Here is a 17,940-nt window from a genome sequence, read left to right on the forward strand (position 1 = left end):
TATTCTCTCTCCTTAGTTTTTAGACACATCCTTCAAAAAGAAACTTGGTGGGAGACATGTAAGTTTTCTCTTTATATCATCCCCTGGATTCCATGTGTATTTGCATTGTCAAATAGAAAAACACTTTCTTCCTGGTAAGATGCTTCACAGATTTGAAGGTATAACCAAGTCTAACATACTAATCCGTTTATTTAACAAACTATGGGCTAGAACCAATGCCCCTTTTCAAGGATCTGAAGTCAGTAAGGCAGAGATGTTGCTCTCAAGATTTTTTGGGGGGCCCTGGCCAGAATGGCTCAGTTGGTTGAGCATTGTCCTATGCACTGAAAGGTTACCAGTTTGATTCCCAGTCAGGGTACATAGACAGGTTGCAGGGTCAATCCCTAGTTGGGGGGCATATGGGTGTCAACCAATCAAGGTTCCTCTCACATTGATGTTTCTCTCTCTCTCTCTCTCTCTCTCTCTCTCTCTCTCTCTCTCTCTCTCTCTCTCTCCCGTCCTTCCCCTCCTCTCTTTCTCTTTTTCTAAAAATAATCAGTACAAACATATTTTAAAAAAACATATTCATGGAGAATATGTAAACATGCAATGGCATACTGTGATCAATGCTATAGTAGATAGTAGAAATGCCATAAGGTGCTAAAATACTATGTAAAGGAAAAACCAAAAATACAGAACTTAGTCCAGTTTGGAGAGCTCTTAAAAGGCTTCCGAGAATTGGGACTGCCTAAATTGAGCCCCCACAATGAGAACGCAGGTTTACTTATTTATATACTGTATGGTTTAAAAAATGGATCTAAGATATTTTTCAAAATGCTCATAACTGTTCTGGTATACTACAATTCTTCAGGCTCCCAAGCTGTGTCTAGATTTAACTAACCTTCTGGGTTTCAACAAGTTTCCTGGTGATCTGAATAGTGCCTGCTGTATAGAAGGCTCTTACTATGCAATTGCTGGAAGTCAGATATGGCATCATAAATCAGTGGAGGTTTAAAAAAAAAACCTTTGATAAATGGGTCTGGGATAGCTTTACCATGAGCCCATATAAGAAGTAATAAAATTAGTTCCTTGCTTTATCTCATTTACAAAAATAAATTCTAGATGCACGAAGATTAAAAACTTTAAAACTTTTTGGAGACAATACAAGAGAATAAATATCTTTATGACATCAGAGAAGGGAAAGATTACTTACATAGGACACAATGTATAAATTATAACATAAAGATTGATAAATCTTCTGTAAAACAAAACACACTTATCACAGGGTATTGTCAAAAATTTCTCTTCCACCAACTTTTGAAGGTCAATGTTTGTCAGTCTGATAGAATTTGATTCCAAATGTAACCTTGCCATTTACTAGCTATGTGAGCTTGGTCAAATAATTTAACTTTTCAGAGTCCAAGTCTCCTCTTCTATAAAATGAGGGTAACATCATTTTGGAGCATTAAATGACAGGGTGAAGGGAAAGCTCTTAGCAGAGAGCATGGCTCATCTCAGGCGCCCAGTGTGCTAGGTGTTGGGGTTGTCAAGATGAAGCAGCTATGATCCTGTCCTTCATCCTTGAAGGACATATACACAGACAGACACTTAACGATCGAGTGACAGTGCTGTCACAGTTCTCTATACTTAAGCCTCTTGTAGACCAAACAGCAATGGCACCCAGGTTGGGCAGAGCCTCCTGTTCTCCACTGTCCCTCCCGTTCCTCAGGGGCCTCTCGTGGTCTCCTGTTCTTACTGTACACTCTCTTCCCAAGTGCTCTCATCCACTTGTATGGCCAGGAATGCCATCTTTAGGCTGAAAAAATTTTATCTCTAGCCGAGACCTAACACATCCACTTGAATGTTCAATAGACACTTTAAATTTAATACATCAGAAACTAGACACTAATCTTTCTATGTCCCTAAATAAACTGCTTCTTCACATTGGCCCAGCTCAATGGTGGCTCTAACCCACTTAGTTACTCCAGTTACTCATGATAAAAAACCGGGCCATTCTTGACAATCCCCCTCACTTATTCCCCAAACCATGTTCTTTCTCTCATCAAAATACTTCTTAAATCCATTCACTTTCTTCCACCTCTTCTTTAACCCACCTCTTCTTTAACCACACTAGTATAAACCATCACTGTCTCTTACCTCACCTCCTATACCTTCTGCTAGAACTACCTAACAAGCCTCCTGGATCCCCTCTTATCCTTCTTCCCTTCCTTGTTCTTCATCCAAATCTTTTGAAAATGCAAATTTTATTGACAGGAAATTCCCAATTGGCTTCCCATTGTACATAACAGTCTAAATCTCTCACCATGGTCCACAAGGCCTGGATGACATGGCCTCCACTTGTTGCTCCCCAGCCTTCAGCAACACAGGCTTCCATTCAGTTTCTACAAGGCACAGCGTTCTTCTCCTGCAGGCCGTGGAGGCTTGGGAGAAAGCCTCCATGCTCTTCTCTTCCTTGAACAAACCCCACTTCTCCCCCTTGGCCTACCTAACCCATGTCTCATTTTGGCTCTCTTCTTAAATATCATTTCTCACAGAAAGTTTTTTTTTTTGCTCTTATCCAAATCACCTTTCTTTTTTTCCTCCCCTCTGTTTATAATTTTAAAATATCAATTTATTTTGATGGTTACAGAGAGTTTTTCATAAGGGTAGAAACGATGTCAAATGTGTTCCCTGATATTTTGTCCCTTGTTATAGCTCTTATATCCAATATGGTTTGCTGGCATAGTAAGAACTCAGTTAACATCCTGGCTGCAGAGAAGATTTTATAGTTGTTATGGGCTGAATACTTGTGTCCCCTAAAAATTTCTATGTCAAAGCTCTAACCCCCAATTTGAAAATATTTAACGGTGGGGCCATTGGGAGGTAATTGGTTTTAGATTCCGTCATGAGAGTCAGAGCCAGGAGGATTAGTGCCCTAATAAAAAGAGAAAGACAAGGATACTTCTCTCAAAGCACACACACACAGAGCTAAGGCCAAGGAGCAGGCCCTCACGAGGGACCAAATCTGCTATCTGCTTGGTCCTGGATTCTTCAACCTTCAGACTGTGAGAAGTAAATATCTGTTATTTAAACCACCCCGTTGTTGGTATTTTGTAATAGCAATCCAAGTGAATCAAGATAGGTGTTTGGGGCTTCAAAATCTCATAGCATCAGAACCTTTTGGTGTGGAGCCAAGAAATCTGCATTTTTAAATAACTCTGCAAGTAATTTCTATTTAGAGAGCCCAGTTCTGATGCTTGGAACCTGCTAGACTAGAGAAAGGTGCCCAGGATTAGAAATCAAAAGGTGGAGGTGTGAATTCTGCTCCAAATTATTGGGTATGGCATTTGGGAAAGTCATTTAATATATCTGATCTTCAGTTTCTTTTTCTATAAACTTGGACTAATAAAAACAGCAGCTTCTAAGTACAGATGTGAGGCTCCAAGGCACAATATGTTTTCAAACACCCTGTAAACTGCACAGTAAAGAAGTGTTAGACTTTTTACTTGCTCAGGTCTCTTCTACATAGTGCTTGCCTCATCATCTCTGACAATCTCCCTGGTGCAGCCCACACTGCTCCAAAGAGATAGCATCCCTCTTCTCATCCTTCTGAGGAAGGACTAATTACAATAATTCAATGAGCCTTTTGCTTTTCCCAAGTTCTGGGCCATGATTACTGAGATACACATCATAACACACCCACAGCCTTACCGGCCCATTTGCTGTTGGGGAAGAAACTGAGCCCAGGCAGCCACAGCAGAGCCAGAGCAGAAAGCTTGGCCTCTCTTCCCCGGCGACAGCAGGACCGTGTCTCTGAAAAGGAGCAAGGAAAGGCTATAGCCAGGAATGAGAGGACCTCTGAGCATTTTCTTTCTTTTAAAAAATATATTTTATTGATTTTTTTTAAAGAGTGGAAGAGAGAGGGATAGAGAGTTAGAAACATTGATGAGAGAAACATCCATCAGCTGCCTCTTGCACACCCCCTACTGGGGATGTGCCTACAATCAACGTATGTGCCCCTGTCTGGAATCAAACTTGGGACCTTTCAGTCTGCAGGCCGAGGCTTTATCCACTGAGCCAAACCGGTTTTGGCTCTGAGCATTTTCTTGATGGACACTAACATGCTGAGACCCTTTTAAGCTTCACTATTTTGGGAAATGGCAAAATCAAGAAAATTGAATTCCTTAGTAAAGATGTCATGAAAATAAAAAGAATTCTCAAATTTAAGCGATTTGCTGTGTGAATGTAGGAAAGTCCTCTCGTCTCCTTGGCCCTCGGATACTTAATATGTGAAACAGGTGGTTGGACCAGATGAATGAATGAATGAATGAATGAATGAGACTCCTTTTTGTTTTGGGATTTGGAGCAAACACCCAGTCACCCAAGCCAGATACATATCTTTATTCAATGATTCCTCTCAGGTTGTTCTAATTTCTCTTATCTTCCCTCATATCTCCATCCCCACTGCACTGAGGTGATTCAGCCCCTCATTATTTCTCACCTGGACTCTCTCTTCAGCTCCCAACAGGCCTGTCTCCTTTCATTCACTATATTCATCCATGCATGCACTTACCTGCAAAGCACTGAATAAGTATCTTCTATGTATTAGGCATTGTCCCAGTCCCTGGGAGTTCCCGCCTTCATGAAGCTTGCACTGTAGCTGGGAGAAATGACAGAAAAACTAGTTAACAAGTATATATGGCACTTTCTTTGAGGCAGTGGAAAGTGTTATCAAGAAACATAAAGTTGGGTGAAGAAATAGAGTGGCCAAGGGAGGGGGGGTGGTTTCTATTTTGTTTAGGAGAGCCAAGCAAGAACTGTCTGAGAAGGACACATTTTAGTAGGAATCAGATGTAGTGAGGGAGTGTGCTCTTCATTGATGAGCAGCGGACAGGGGAAGATCGGGCAGAATATCATTCCAAGCAGAAAGGGGAAATATGTACAAATGTCCTGAGATATAGACAACTTGACATATTCTCAGAATAACAGAAGAAAACCAATGTACCTGGAACGGGGTGAATAAGGGGAAGAATTTTAAGAGATGGGTTTAAGGAGTAGGCATGGGCCAGGAAAATGTGAGAGAAAGAGAGATATTAAGGATGACCATGTGACTTTTGGCTTAAGTAACTGAGAAAATAGGGGTGCCATCCACTGGGTGTGGAAGACTTGGGAAGAATGTAGATGGATGAAACTATAATATTACAACTTCTGTTTCCACCAATTTTGATAGGTTCATTTGAAAACCAAGTGCACATAACAAGTAAGATGTTGGATAAACATGCCGGAAGCTCGGGGGAGAGGTATGGGCTGGAGGCACGAATTGGGAGTATCAGGTGTTACTGAAAGCCAGGCTAGAGAGAACATACATGAGATGGGAGAGATAGGACCACTGACCATGGGGAACTACAATAATCAGAAAACTGGAAGAGAAGCACCCAGAGAGGGAGCAGCTGGAGAAGGGAGAGGAACACCAGGAGAGCATGGATGTGGAAGCCACGACAAGAAAGCCTATTAAGCAAGTGAAAATAGCCACTGTGTCAAGTGCTGCTGTTTTTAAATCACTTCACATTTCTTGGATTATTGAGGGATTTGGATATATTTCTTACATCTTTTTAGTATTCCTACTTACTATGCTTTTTTTTTTTTTTTTTTTTTTTTTTTTTTTTTTTGCTTTTTTGCTTCTTTATTTCTCTTCTGATAGAAATCCAATTTGTAACTGGTTTATAGGGACTCTCAAATTGTTGGGTAGAGAGACATGGAATGGTTTTACTTTCTCCAGCTGGTGCTTCCAAATGACACTATGTTGATTCCCTGCTCCCACCGGGTAGTAGCTCCCTTAATGGAGTCTTGGCCAGACTGCTTACTTTTCAATAGCACAGTTTAATTCTGTTTTTCAAAACCTCAATTCTGTTTATTTAAAAATAAAGGGTTTTAGAATAGCATACCTTTTGTTTTTAGAAATTGTTGTAATTGTCAAACGTGCAAAACCAGAGAAATTCTGTTTATTGTAAACCTCAGTCTCCTCTCCAGTTCACAACTCTCCTCTCCAGTTCACAGCTCTCCTCTTCTGGGGGCTGTTTATTGTAAACCTCAGTCTCCTCTCCAGTTTACAGCTCTCCTCTCCAGTTCACAGCTCTCCTCCTCTGGAGGCTGTTTATTGTAAACCTCAGTCTCCTCTCCAGTTCACAGATCTCCTCCTCTGGGGACCGTGCTGCCCTGCTGTCTAGGGACTCCTTCCCAGCTGCCCCTCAGGACAACTGGAGATTTACTCATGCCTTCTGCCCCTCCCCACGGGTGATGCCATGCATTCCTCAGATGACTGGAACTCTCTCTTCATCCTCCACACTTTCCTGGCATTGAAAATACCACAGCTCCCATTACCAGTTTTCTCTCCCTGTCCCCTTTCCTCCACACCTCTCAGATTTCTAATTTTGTCTTATTTATTTATTGACTTTCTCCTTTATTTTTCAATGTATATTTGAGTGCCTACTATGGGTCAGGCATTTGGCTTGAAGAGTTGAGCAGAGAGGCATGCTTCTGCCTTTATGGAGCTCAGATTCCAGCAGGGAAAATAGGCATTATGTAAAGAACGATACTAAAACCTGCTGCTTTATTATAGGCTTCATACACCTCCATACTCACCTTATAAAGTAAGTTTAGGCATCACTTCCTCCAGGCAGTCTCTCCAGTTTCTCCAGGCTGTGCTAGGTACCCTCTTCCGTGCTCTGTTGACGTCCTGTAAAATCTCTCCCATAGCATTTCACACACGGTGATGTCACTGTGGACCTGCCTGTCTCCCCCGCAATAAGTGGTGAGCTTCTGAGAGGCAGATATTATCTCATTGATTTCTTAATTTCTAGCCCCGTTCCCTGCACATAGCAGATTCCAACAAAGGCTAAGTAAAACCCTGACTGAATAAACATTTTCTTTATAACACTTTCTGAACAATATGACAAATAAGCCAAAAATAAAGACACAGGCCAAATATCACCTTTGTTACTGATAGATGGAGAATGTAGCTTTGTTCAAACCATAGCACTAGGCAGATACCTTCCCAGGTGAGGGTTGTGGAGGGAGAACCACAGCAGCATGTGGCTCCTGGTGCAGGTTTGTTCCCCAGGAGAAGATAGCAGAGCTGAAACGAGCCTGCCCAGTTATTCTCCCAATGTTACCATGGGAGAAATCGCCCCCCTCCCAGAGGCAGAGAGAGTGAAAACAGGAAAAGAGGTTGGCACATAGAGGCTACACGAATTTGGCTTGTGCAGGAAGAAAACGCCAGGTATGAGCAAAAATATGTTCCCCATGACTAACTCCATTGTATCAAACACTGTGGAAGTCTATGACAGATCGTCCAATCCTTATCAAAGCAGACAGAGGTAGGTATCATTCCCACTTCGCAGAAGCGGAAGCCAAGATTCATAATAATGAAGTCACTTATCTAAGTTTGCCAATCAAGGAAGTGGTTGAGCCAGGATTCGATTGTATTGTTGATAATTACGGCTGAGATTTGTTTGGGTGCTTATTGCATGCTGGGCCCTGGAATAAGTACCTTAACACATCTAACCTCCACAACAACCCTATGAAGTAGGTAATGGTTTTTATTCCATTTTGGAAATAAGGTCATTTAGGCCAAGGTCACCAGCTCAGGGCTAAGATTCAAACCAGGATCTGTTCTCCAAAATTTCCTATCATTCCTGCCTCAAGGAAAACATGTAAACAAGTCAACCAATGACCTACACACATATTGCATCCTCTAAGACAGAAAGCTGGTTTCTAGAACTGGAACTCCAGGGTTGGGGTTTGAATGTTGCTACCTGTCAGCAGTGTGATTCTGAGCTGTGACCTTGGTTTACTTACTGCTGATGGGAAATACTAATACCCCATCACAGAGGGGCAGATATGAGACAGCCAGTGTGTGTCCCTACTGGTCAGACATGCGTGGGTTAAGGATTTGGGTGACGTGACCTGTCATATCTCAGGCAGGAAGCAGGCTGGGTGTTTATCTCGATCCTTTGGAGGGTTGGGTTCTCTCTGGGTGTTTGTGTTTGTTTGTTTGTTTGTTATGGCTACTATCAGTGCCTTGCCCACTCTGACATGATGGGATGCCTAAGGCCCCTCTCTTAGGGAAGTGGCACTGGGGTCTTGTGAGAGAGAATGAAGAACAAACCCTAGGCTGGAGGAGGGGCAGGGGAATGGGGAAACTGGGGTTGGTCTACTTGCTTCTCAGAATATCAGGTATCTCCCTTAATCCTCTCAGAGAACAGAAGTGAGGAAAGCAAAATGAAACAGCAGCCAAGAGGAGGAAGGGAGTGGGTCCGGAGCTGGTAGAGAAGGAGCAGAGAGGGTGAAGGGTGAGGGCACCTCCCCGACTCTGCAGGTGGTCCATTCTACACAAAGTGTGTCCACACAGAGGGGAAAGGGGCAAATTATGGATGCTGAAAGTCGGGTGCCCATTTGGTAATATTATGCCCATTTATAAGGTAAAGAGCCCGAGGCCCTGCCTGAGGTCCTCAGCTAGGGTGAAGGAGAGGCTGAAATTTGGGCTAATCTGACCCCCACACCAAGGACCTCTTTTACCTGCATCCTTGGTACTGAAAGTGTTACCAAGGACCAGCAGTGCCCTCAGGGTTTGTCTAGGTCTCCAGACCAGAATCTGCCTTTTAGCAAGATCTCCATTGACTGGGATGTCCATTTACATTTGAGAAGCCCTGTCCTACACCATCTAGGTTACCTCAGAGTTCCTTCTAATCCCAGGTTGCCTGCCTTCCATCACTGGCAGATATGCCAACTGTCACCCCAGCAGGGGCCTTTGCTCCTTGCCTTGGCCCTGGGCCCTCCAGGTAGCTGGGCTCTTGGCTCTGTTTCTTGTCCTGTCTCCAGCTCAGCTGGTAGGGCCCTCAGGGCACATACGTGTAGTCCAGGATGCTGTCCACACAGCAACACCAGTGCCTTCATCTCTGCTGTTGCCTCTGAGCCTCCTGTCATTCTCATCTTCCCAGCAACTCCTCAGAGTAGGTATTGCTATATGGTCAATAAGAAACATGCTTCCCAAGTTCTCAGAGCTAATTAAGTTCAAGGTAAGAGGTCCTCCTAAGGATTCCCTTTTTCTCTTCTCCCCCTTTCCCAAAAGAAAACCTCCTCGCCAGTTTGGAGGTGGTGAGACATGGATGTAGTGTACCGGTTAGTAAATTGGATTTTGTAATCTAAGAAAACATGATAATTTCCAGAGAAACATCAGTAGTGCTTTATTCACAGTAATGTCCATTGCTAGCTACACATTTCCCCCATCTTTCAGGTAATCTATAGATACAGTCCCAATAGAACTTTTCTTGTTTTAGTCAAACTATTCAGAGACCCAATTTTCTACTCTTTCGTACGTTTTGAAGTGCTGCTCAGAAAGTGCGTGTGTCATCAATCGGAAGTGGTAATCTGAAGGAGTGAGGTCTGGTGAATACAGCAGGTGGGATAATACTTCCCAGACAAGATCTTTTAACACGTCCTTAACTGGTTTTGAAGTGCATGATGGTGTGTCATCATGAAGCAAAATTACTTTGCCTTGTCTTCTGACCCATTCTGGTCATTTCATGATCAAAGTGTAGTTAAAATGGATTATTTGCTGTTGGTAGCGATCAGTATTAATGGTTTCACCTGGTTTTAGAAGCTCATAATATACACACCTTCCTGATCCCACCAAACGCAGAGCATTGTTTTCTTTCCGAAGCGATTTGGCCTTGCAGTCGATGTTGATGGTTGACCTGGATCAATCCATGATTTTGTGTGTTTGGGATTCTCAATATAAATCCACTTTTCATCACCAGTCACAATTTGATGCACAAAAAGACTTTTGTGCCATTGAAGTAACATTTTATTGATGATGTTTTGGTTTTCTATTTGTCTTTCATTCAGTTGATGTGGCATCCATTTTCCTTCCTTTAAAATCTTTTCCATTGCTTATAAACAATTGAAAATTGTTTGCTGAGCAACATTTAATCTTTCTGCAAGTTGTTTTTGAGTTTGACATACATCTTCATTCAATAATGCTTGTAACTGTTGATCTTCAAACTTTTTTGGTTGACCTGGACATTCTTTGTCTTTCACATCGAAATCATCACTTTTAAAGCATTTAATTCAGTGTTCACAAGTATTTTGAGATGGAGCATGTTCACTATAAGCTTCCCGAAGTATACACTAACTTTCAGCAGCACATTTTTTCAAAATAAAGTAATGAATTAAAACTTCCCACAAATGCTCTCTTTTTTTTTTTGAATGAAATTCAACATTTTTAAGCGTAAAAATATCTATGATGTTAACACCTTCAGAAAATTTGACATGAAGTTTTGAAGCTTGCTGTCAATACAACAAAATAGTATAAATATCAAATTGCATATATATCAACATATGTGTAACTCCATCTATTGAAAAAAATGTGCATTATCAACCAGTACACCTGTTCACATATTTTAAATGCATGAAATTGTTGCCAGACACAGTCTTCTGTGATTGCCCCTGGCCTTCATGTACCCTAGTGCTCCAGGGAAGGTGGCCAGGCCTGAGGCAGGCCCTCCTCTGCTGGCCATATCTCTCATCCTTCTAGCCGAGGGCCCAGAGGGGAGACCAGCAGCCTTAGTCTCCAACCTCAGCTGTCACTCACCTGCAGTGTGACTTTGGGAAAGTTAGCCCATGTGTGTGAGGCACAGCCCTCAGGACCCCACACAAAGACACCAGTTCCTGTTGTTCTCTGGACCTCAGTTTCTCCGTATGAACATTGAAGGTGTTCTGTTGGATTCAGTTATTTTCAAACTGTGGTCCAAAGAGTTTTGGGGATATCAGCTAGAGTTCGTCCTGGGTTTGCGTTGAGGTGGGGAAAAGAGAGCCAGTGGGTTCAGGGCTGCCCCAGATTTCAACCAGAACTGCCAGCTTTTCTCCATTTTACATGCCAGCTCCTCATGAACCTTGCTCTAAATCCAGAGTGGGGCAAAGGCAGTTTAGAGTGTATGGAAAATAATATCATAATTAATAAATAATAATTCAAAAATAAACTCTGTTTCATGTACTCACGACTGTAAACCCATTTTGCCCCACATTGTATGTTTTATTGTTGTTTTTCATCTAAAATAATTTGAAAGCCATTGAGCTGAATATTCTGTGAGGTACTATTAGGCTAGGACAACTGGTGCCAGGTCTGGTGTTCATGACTTCAGATTTATTAATTGGGGCACGGAATGCATATTTGCTGAGTACCATTGTGTCATTCACTCACTCTGTGATGTGCCCTGGCCGCTGTTTACAATGTTCACTTTTGGCTGCTGCAGGGGGAACAGACAACAGGGTCATGTGTGTGACAGCTCAAGCCTTTCTCTGTAGCAACAGATCCCGACTCTTTGCTGGGCACTGAGCTGTTCAGAACAAAGCCTGCATCTCCCAGTCTCCTGGGGTGAGTCTCCCAGGTGTGACTCACCCATTACTCTATGCTTTTTCTCATGCCACACATATAAACAAACACATTCATGCAGATTTAGGTGTGGCTATTTGACCCGATGCATTCGAATGAATTTGTAGGCCATGCAGTTTTTTTTTTTTTTTTTAAAAAAAGGTGTGTGTGTGTCATCCCTTTCTTCAGTTCTTCCTTCCAAATGAACAGAATGCAGATAGGGTGAGCACTGTTGGTCCATGTGAGCAAAGGAAATACTCCGGTGAGGGTGGGGCCACAAACACAAGGAGTGTGACACTGGGCTGCCACACTGAACTGCTCCCACCAGGTTGCTGCATGAGTGAGAAACACACCCTGTCTTGATTAGGCCTCTGCTTATTTAGGTCTCTGTCAGAGTAACTCACATACACACACAGACACTGGCACACACACACAGTGGGCAAGAGTAGGAGCAGAGAGAGCAGAAAGGTGATGGTTGTTTGGGTAAAGGTAGTACCTTGAAGGTGATGAGAAGCTCAGGTTCTGGACATAATGCAAAGATACAGGTGACAAGGTCTGCTGATGGAGTAATATGAGGCATGAGGAAAAGAGTGGAGTCATGGACGATTTCAAAATTCGGAAGAATGTGTTGCTAGATGGAGACTGGGAGAGGAGCATGGATGGGGTTGGAAATCAGGAGTTCATTTTGGATACGTTAAGTTTGAAATGCCATAAGACATCAATGTTGATTAAGCATTTGGATTCAGGCATCAAGATTTCAGAGGAGAGGGAATTGATTTAAGTATAAAAACAGACCTTTGGGCAAAGATGTGGGGAACAAAATAAAACAGATTGCCACAGTGAAAACCTGGTCAAGCTGTTGCCTTGTCATTTTCCATAATTGCAATATGGCTTTTAATTATCTCACTCGACAGACTACTGGGTACTGGGAAACCCACAGGACAAATTACTGCTCTGTACACCTTGGAAAATGTATCCACACATTTGAACAACTCAGAGTTCCAAGGCATATAATTACCCTCTGAGAAAGTTTTCCAGGGTGAATGGCATTTGGGAAAGTTGGGAAGTTAAGGAACTAGATTTTCAATCCAAAAGACATAATGCAAAGAGTGGTCAGAATATCTGGCTTGGAGTTCTGGATACTCCACATAGGTACCTGATAATAAAGAACAAGTCATCTATACATACATGCATACTTTTATCCATCCATCCATCATCTGAGTAGAGTATCTCCGGTGCCATTTCCTTTCTCTTGAATCTCCCTCATTCTTACACCATATAATTGGCCTGTGGTGCTTATTTCCCAAGTAAGATAAGAAAGGAAACCACCTGGAATATTAAAGGCCATGGAGTCAAGAGAAAGAAGATAAGAAATAAAAGGATACCTGTCTAGACAAACATGAGTGGAAGAGAGCTCTCTGGCATCGGTCTGTATCAGTGAACACCAAGAGCTGAACTCTCTGCAAGAGGAGCTCTTCTGTGTGAGCGATTTGGGGACAGCCATGCAGAATTGCTTGCTCTTTGCTTCTCAAGGTCTACCTCTGGAAAATTCCAAATCCCAGGTTCAGCATGGCATCATGTCCAACACATCATGGTTATCTAAGCAGTGATAGCTAAGGAGGCACCTAAGGGCAATGTTAGAGAGGCTGCACCTTAGCTCTGAGTGGAGAGAGAAACAGAGCATCACAGGAGCCAGAGATGGAGCATGAGCTAAAAGCCACAGAAAGCTTGCAACTAAAGGGTTAAAGCAGGAATGAAGCCTTTAGTATCAGGGGCCATGGATGGATGGATGACACCCAGAAGACAACCTCAATAGACAGCCATTCAATGTGCCCAGGGACCAAGCTAAGCCCTCTGGAGTACATTGAGAACTACAGGAGCTCTTGGACCAGGATCCTGCCCCATCTGTACATTCTTTCCTGCCACCTCCATGGACATGGACATCTATAAGCTCACACCTGCACCCAGACACCGTCTTAGGAAAGAAGGAAAAGGGAAGTTTTTTGATTGAGAAGAGACACTGTATTCATAGAGGGCTTGAGTTTAACTTAACTATCAACCCAAACATGACTGGATTTGGCAAGAAGAGATGACACAAATCCAAAACCAACTGAGTTGCCTTTAATTGGCAGTTTAAGGATTCTGTTCCACCTCTAGGAGGAATGGAGTTGCAAGAGCAAAGTAAGATTGGTTGTTGCCAAAGGAAATTATGTTATTTTGCACATCAGAGTTGTGTGCCAATTTTATATTTTCTGCTATAATTATTTCATTTATTCATTCCTTTATTCATCCCACAAGCATTTATTGAGCACCTACTCTCTGTCAGGCAATGGAAAAAGAAATGAATAAGATTATTTGGCCTAAGCATAGAGAGTGGGGTGAGAGGCACTACCCATAATCCCAGTGCAAGGTAAAGGTGCTGTGATAGAGGCCAGCCCAGGAGAAAAGCACAGGGCACCTGGTCCAGCCTGGGTGGGCAGTCAGAGAAGAGTTGCTGAAAGAGTCAGTGCCTAACTTGAACCTTTAGGGTAAGTGGGAGTTGACCATGTGGAAAAGGACAGACAGGAATAGTAGCATTCATTCCTGTGTTTATTCATTCATTTAACTAATATGTATTGGGTGCCTACTAAATTAAAGTGGGGATACAGCAGTGAATGAAACAGATGAGAGCCTTGCCTTTGAAGAACTTCTAGTGAGAGGAGAGAGACAGTTAAAAACAAAAACAAAACAAAACAAAAACCAGAACCAATATGTATATAATACCACCAGATAGTGATAGAAGAACATATAATATTTGTGTAGTAAGGACACAGAAAAGGCAATCCAGGGAGGTAGGAAAGGGGCCAGAGGTTATTTTGAATGAGGTGACATCTGAATGGGGATCTGTTTGAAATGAGAGTCTTAAACATGCGACCACCTAGAGGTACAACATTTGGGGCAGAGGGAAGAGCAAGTGCAAAAGCTCCACGTCTGGAGTTTTCTTGACAAGTTCAAAGAATGCTAAGACAGAGTGGCTGGAGCTGAGACAGAGAGAAAGAGAGGTCAGAAAGCAGGTGGAAAGGTATCCAGGGTCAGGGCAGACAGAGCCTGGCAGACCATCATAAGGAGTCTGGTAGGGAAATGGTAGGGAGCATTGGGGGACTTACAGATAGTAAAGTGCACACTAGATATCATAAGGGAACGAGCTAGAGTGGTAAGCTGGAGGCCTAACACAAAAAACTTCACCAAAAAGAGTTCGCTCAGTCAAGAGTTGAGATTTATAGTGAGTATAATGGAAACATTGAGTTGATGTGATCAGATTAGGATTTTGGGGAAAATGATTTGTGTGCATTTTGGAGCATGGATTAGAAGAACAGGGGAGTCATATAGGAAACAGGGAGCAAAAGAAGAACATGGACAAACCAGTTGAAGAGGTTTCTAGTCATCCAGGTGGGAAAGATGACAACCGAGAAGCTACAACAGAACTGGGGATGAGGTAGGGGAGTGGGATCAAAGCAGAGTGAGATGGAACCAGAGCTTGGCAGGATCTGAAAGGTAAGGGAGATGGAAGAGACTGGTTTTCTTCTCCCTGCAAGTAATCCAGTCCATTCCCATGAACTTAAACACCGTTCCTAAGATAACACCTCCCAAACGTCTATCTCCAGACCACATCTCACCTCTGTGCTCTCATCCCCAGCTGCCTCGTGGGCTTCTCTGTTGCCCCACAGGTATTTCATGTGTTCAATCAAAAGTCTCCCTCCTCCAACTGATACCTAGGAGTTAGTATCCTTCCCTCCCCATGACCGCTCCATTATAAGTCCTAACATATACAAATGCAATTTGAGTCTGTTCATTTCTGCTAGATCCATGGCCATCACCTTAGCCACAGTCACTGTCATTTTCTACTCAAACCAGAAGTTCTAAAATGGAATGCAGATGATAATTTATTGTCTAGATCCAGACAATATCTGAACTTCTACTTATGTTTATTGTAGCATATCCTTTGTAGTTTGTTTTTGGGTTTATTTCTTAAACCATTCCTTTAGTTAATGAGAGAAAGTTCTTTAATGAAGAATATCAGCTAATAAGGGCAGAAGGGTAGCATTAGAAAATTACTGTTCTGCAACTCCTTATTAAAATAATTGATCTAGTCCACAACCAGCAATGGTTGCAAATATCATTCAGTGAAAAAGTGAGGGGGAACTTTATAATTGAAAATAAAGCTGCAACACCTAAACACAGAGATCAACCTTAACATCAGTGAATGCTGGATAACTAGATACTTTGTGGCTCCTAATGAGATTAACACTTGAGAAGTATAAAAGTAGATGGAGCCCTGGAACCATCTGAAAGTCTCTTCCTATGATCCCTACAGTTGCCATAGTGACTGATCTCCAATATCCATTATACTACAGGAAGTATATAGCAGCTTCCTATGAAATAGTGTTGCCTCCTCCCTCTCCTCCTCCCCCAACAAACCTGGAATCTGAATGTCATCAAGCGTTTACATTTGATAGCAATATGGGAGGTGACATCCAAAGAGATGACCAGCCAAACCCAGAATGTAGGGAAATTCTATAAGACAAACAACCCAGTGCATTGGTTAGGGACTCAGTGGGGAAACAGATGGCCTACTCTGGCTTAAGCTAGAAGCAAACAGATTTGTTTCTAAAGCAGAGGCCCAGCAGTAGGATGGGCTCTGGGGTTGGCTGATTCAGAGATGTGGTGATGCCACATTCCAAGATTCCTTCCACCTCTCCCCCCTTGCTCCATAGCACTGGCCTCACCTTGAGTCTGGTTCCCATTGTCCTTACTGTGGATGCCATGGCAATCAGGACACATGTCTTCTTTCCCCTCTAGTGAGGGAGAGAAGAAAGCTAGACACCCAAGAAAGATTCTTTACTGCCATCTCCAGTAGCCTCTCCTCAGGACCTAGGGGCCCCCTCATAGCTACCTGGGAAGGAGAAACTGATACCCATCAGCTAGGGTGGAATGGATATTGGAGATTAGTCACTATGGCAACTATAGGAGTCATAGAAAGAGGCTTTCAGATGGTTCCAGGGCTCCATCTACTTGTATGCTCTTGACGTGTTAACAAATGGAGCTGCTCTGTTTATCTGTTGTTGTACAACAAATGACCCCAAACTTAGTGGCTTGAAGTGCAATTATTTCATGATATCTCACAGTTTATGGGGACTGAATTCAAGCAGAGCTCAGTTGGGAGATACTTTAGCTTCATGTGGCTTTGACTGGGGTCACTCAGTGGTTTTCAGCTGGCAGCTAGGCTGGTCTGAGGGTTCCCTGGATGTCATCTCTCACATAATTGGCCCTGTGGGGACAGCTGGAGGCTGGGCTCAGCTGGTGCCTCTCCCCCTCTGTGTAGTCGCAGGGCCTCTCCATATGGTCTATGCAGCAGAGGAGCTGAACTTCTCACATGGTGGGTCAGTTTGCTGTCCAGCTGTAAGTGATGGAGAAATTGTGAAATAAAAGAAGATTTCAAATGTTATCTTCAGTATGTGTAATAAACATAAAGAATGGGCATGCTTTTTTATCCCCCATAAATTAAGAGTACTGTATTTCCTTGCAAGAGGAACAGATTTTACAGTGTGAATCAACCCTTGTTCAAACTGGACACATCAAATCTAGCACTATGGGAGTGTTATTTGGAAGTGAACTTTTTAACTATTAATACAAATGTCAAGATGCTATGCAAAACATCCACAGGAATTTTTTTCATCTTAAAAAAAATTATTGATGCCAAAACCGGTTTGGCTCAGTGGATAGAGTGTCGACCTGTGGACTGAAGGGTTCGATTCCGGTCAGGGTCGTGTGCCTTGGTTGTGGGCACATCCCCAGTAGGGGGTGTGCAAAAGGCAGCTGATAGATGATTCTCTCTCATAGATGTTTTTAACTCTCTATCCTTCTCTCTTCCTCTCTGTAAAAAAATCAATAAAATATATTTTTTAAAAATCGTTCACAAACATTTCCTACACAATCCAACATACAACAAAGAAATAGTCTTTTCTTTCAATTACATACAATGGAAAAATAAGAATATAAATCTACATATATATTGTATATGTAGGCAGACTGACAGTTGAAGTCTATAGGTGAGAAGTTATCTACTAAACTAATCAGAATTTATTTAGCATCAGTCACTCCATAACCAAGTATTATTCTGGCTAATAAACTTGCTGCTATCAGGCTTCTGGTACATACTGACATCATTATCAGTGTGTAGTGCTGCTTCCCACCTTGGTTCTTCACAATTACTAACATAGGAAACTTGCAAAGGAGGGGCAAGCATTTGCAAAAAAAACAAACAAAAAAAAGACCAAAAAACAAAAAAAACAACAACACTCACACAAAACAAACAAACCCCAAAAAACAAATCCCAGCTTAGAGTAAGCATGAAGGTGTATGATGAGATTTCTTCCCAAGCAGTGGACTTTCAAAGCATCAAGAAATCACCAGAACTGAATTTGCCAAGATATTTTTGTATAGTCCAAGAAGAGGTGCATTTGCTTATTCCAACAGAGGAGCTGAATATC

The 17,940-nt window shown here is 42.4% G+C and overlaps 1 long non-coding RNA gene across 1 annotated transcript; it reads left to right on the plus strand.

Annotated features, from left to right (window-relative positions):
• Positions 1 to 2,115: 2,115 nt before the first annotated feature.
• Positions 2,116 to 17,706, plus strand: LOC118722590. Its single transcript, XR_004989055.1, has 3 exons — positions 2,116 to 2,127; positions 6,631 to 6,633; positions 17,624 to 17,706. It is a non-coding gene; the product is annotated as an uncharacterized LOC118722590 (long non-coding RNA).
• The last annotated feature ends 234 nt before the right edge of the window (positions 17,707 to 17,940 follow it).

Source organism: Pipistrellus kuhlii, unplaced genomic scaffold (genome assembly GCF_014108245.1).
Source record: "Pipistrellus kuhlii isolate mPipKuh1 unplaced genomic scaffold, mPipKuh1.p scaffold_m20_p_2, whole genome shotgun sequence".
NCBI lineage: Eukaryota > Metazoa > Chordata > Mammalia > Chiroptera > Vespertilionidae > Pipistrellus > Pipistrellus kuhlii.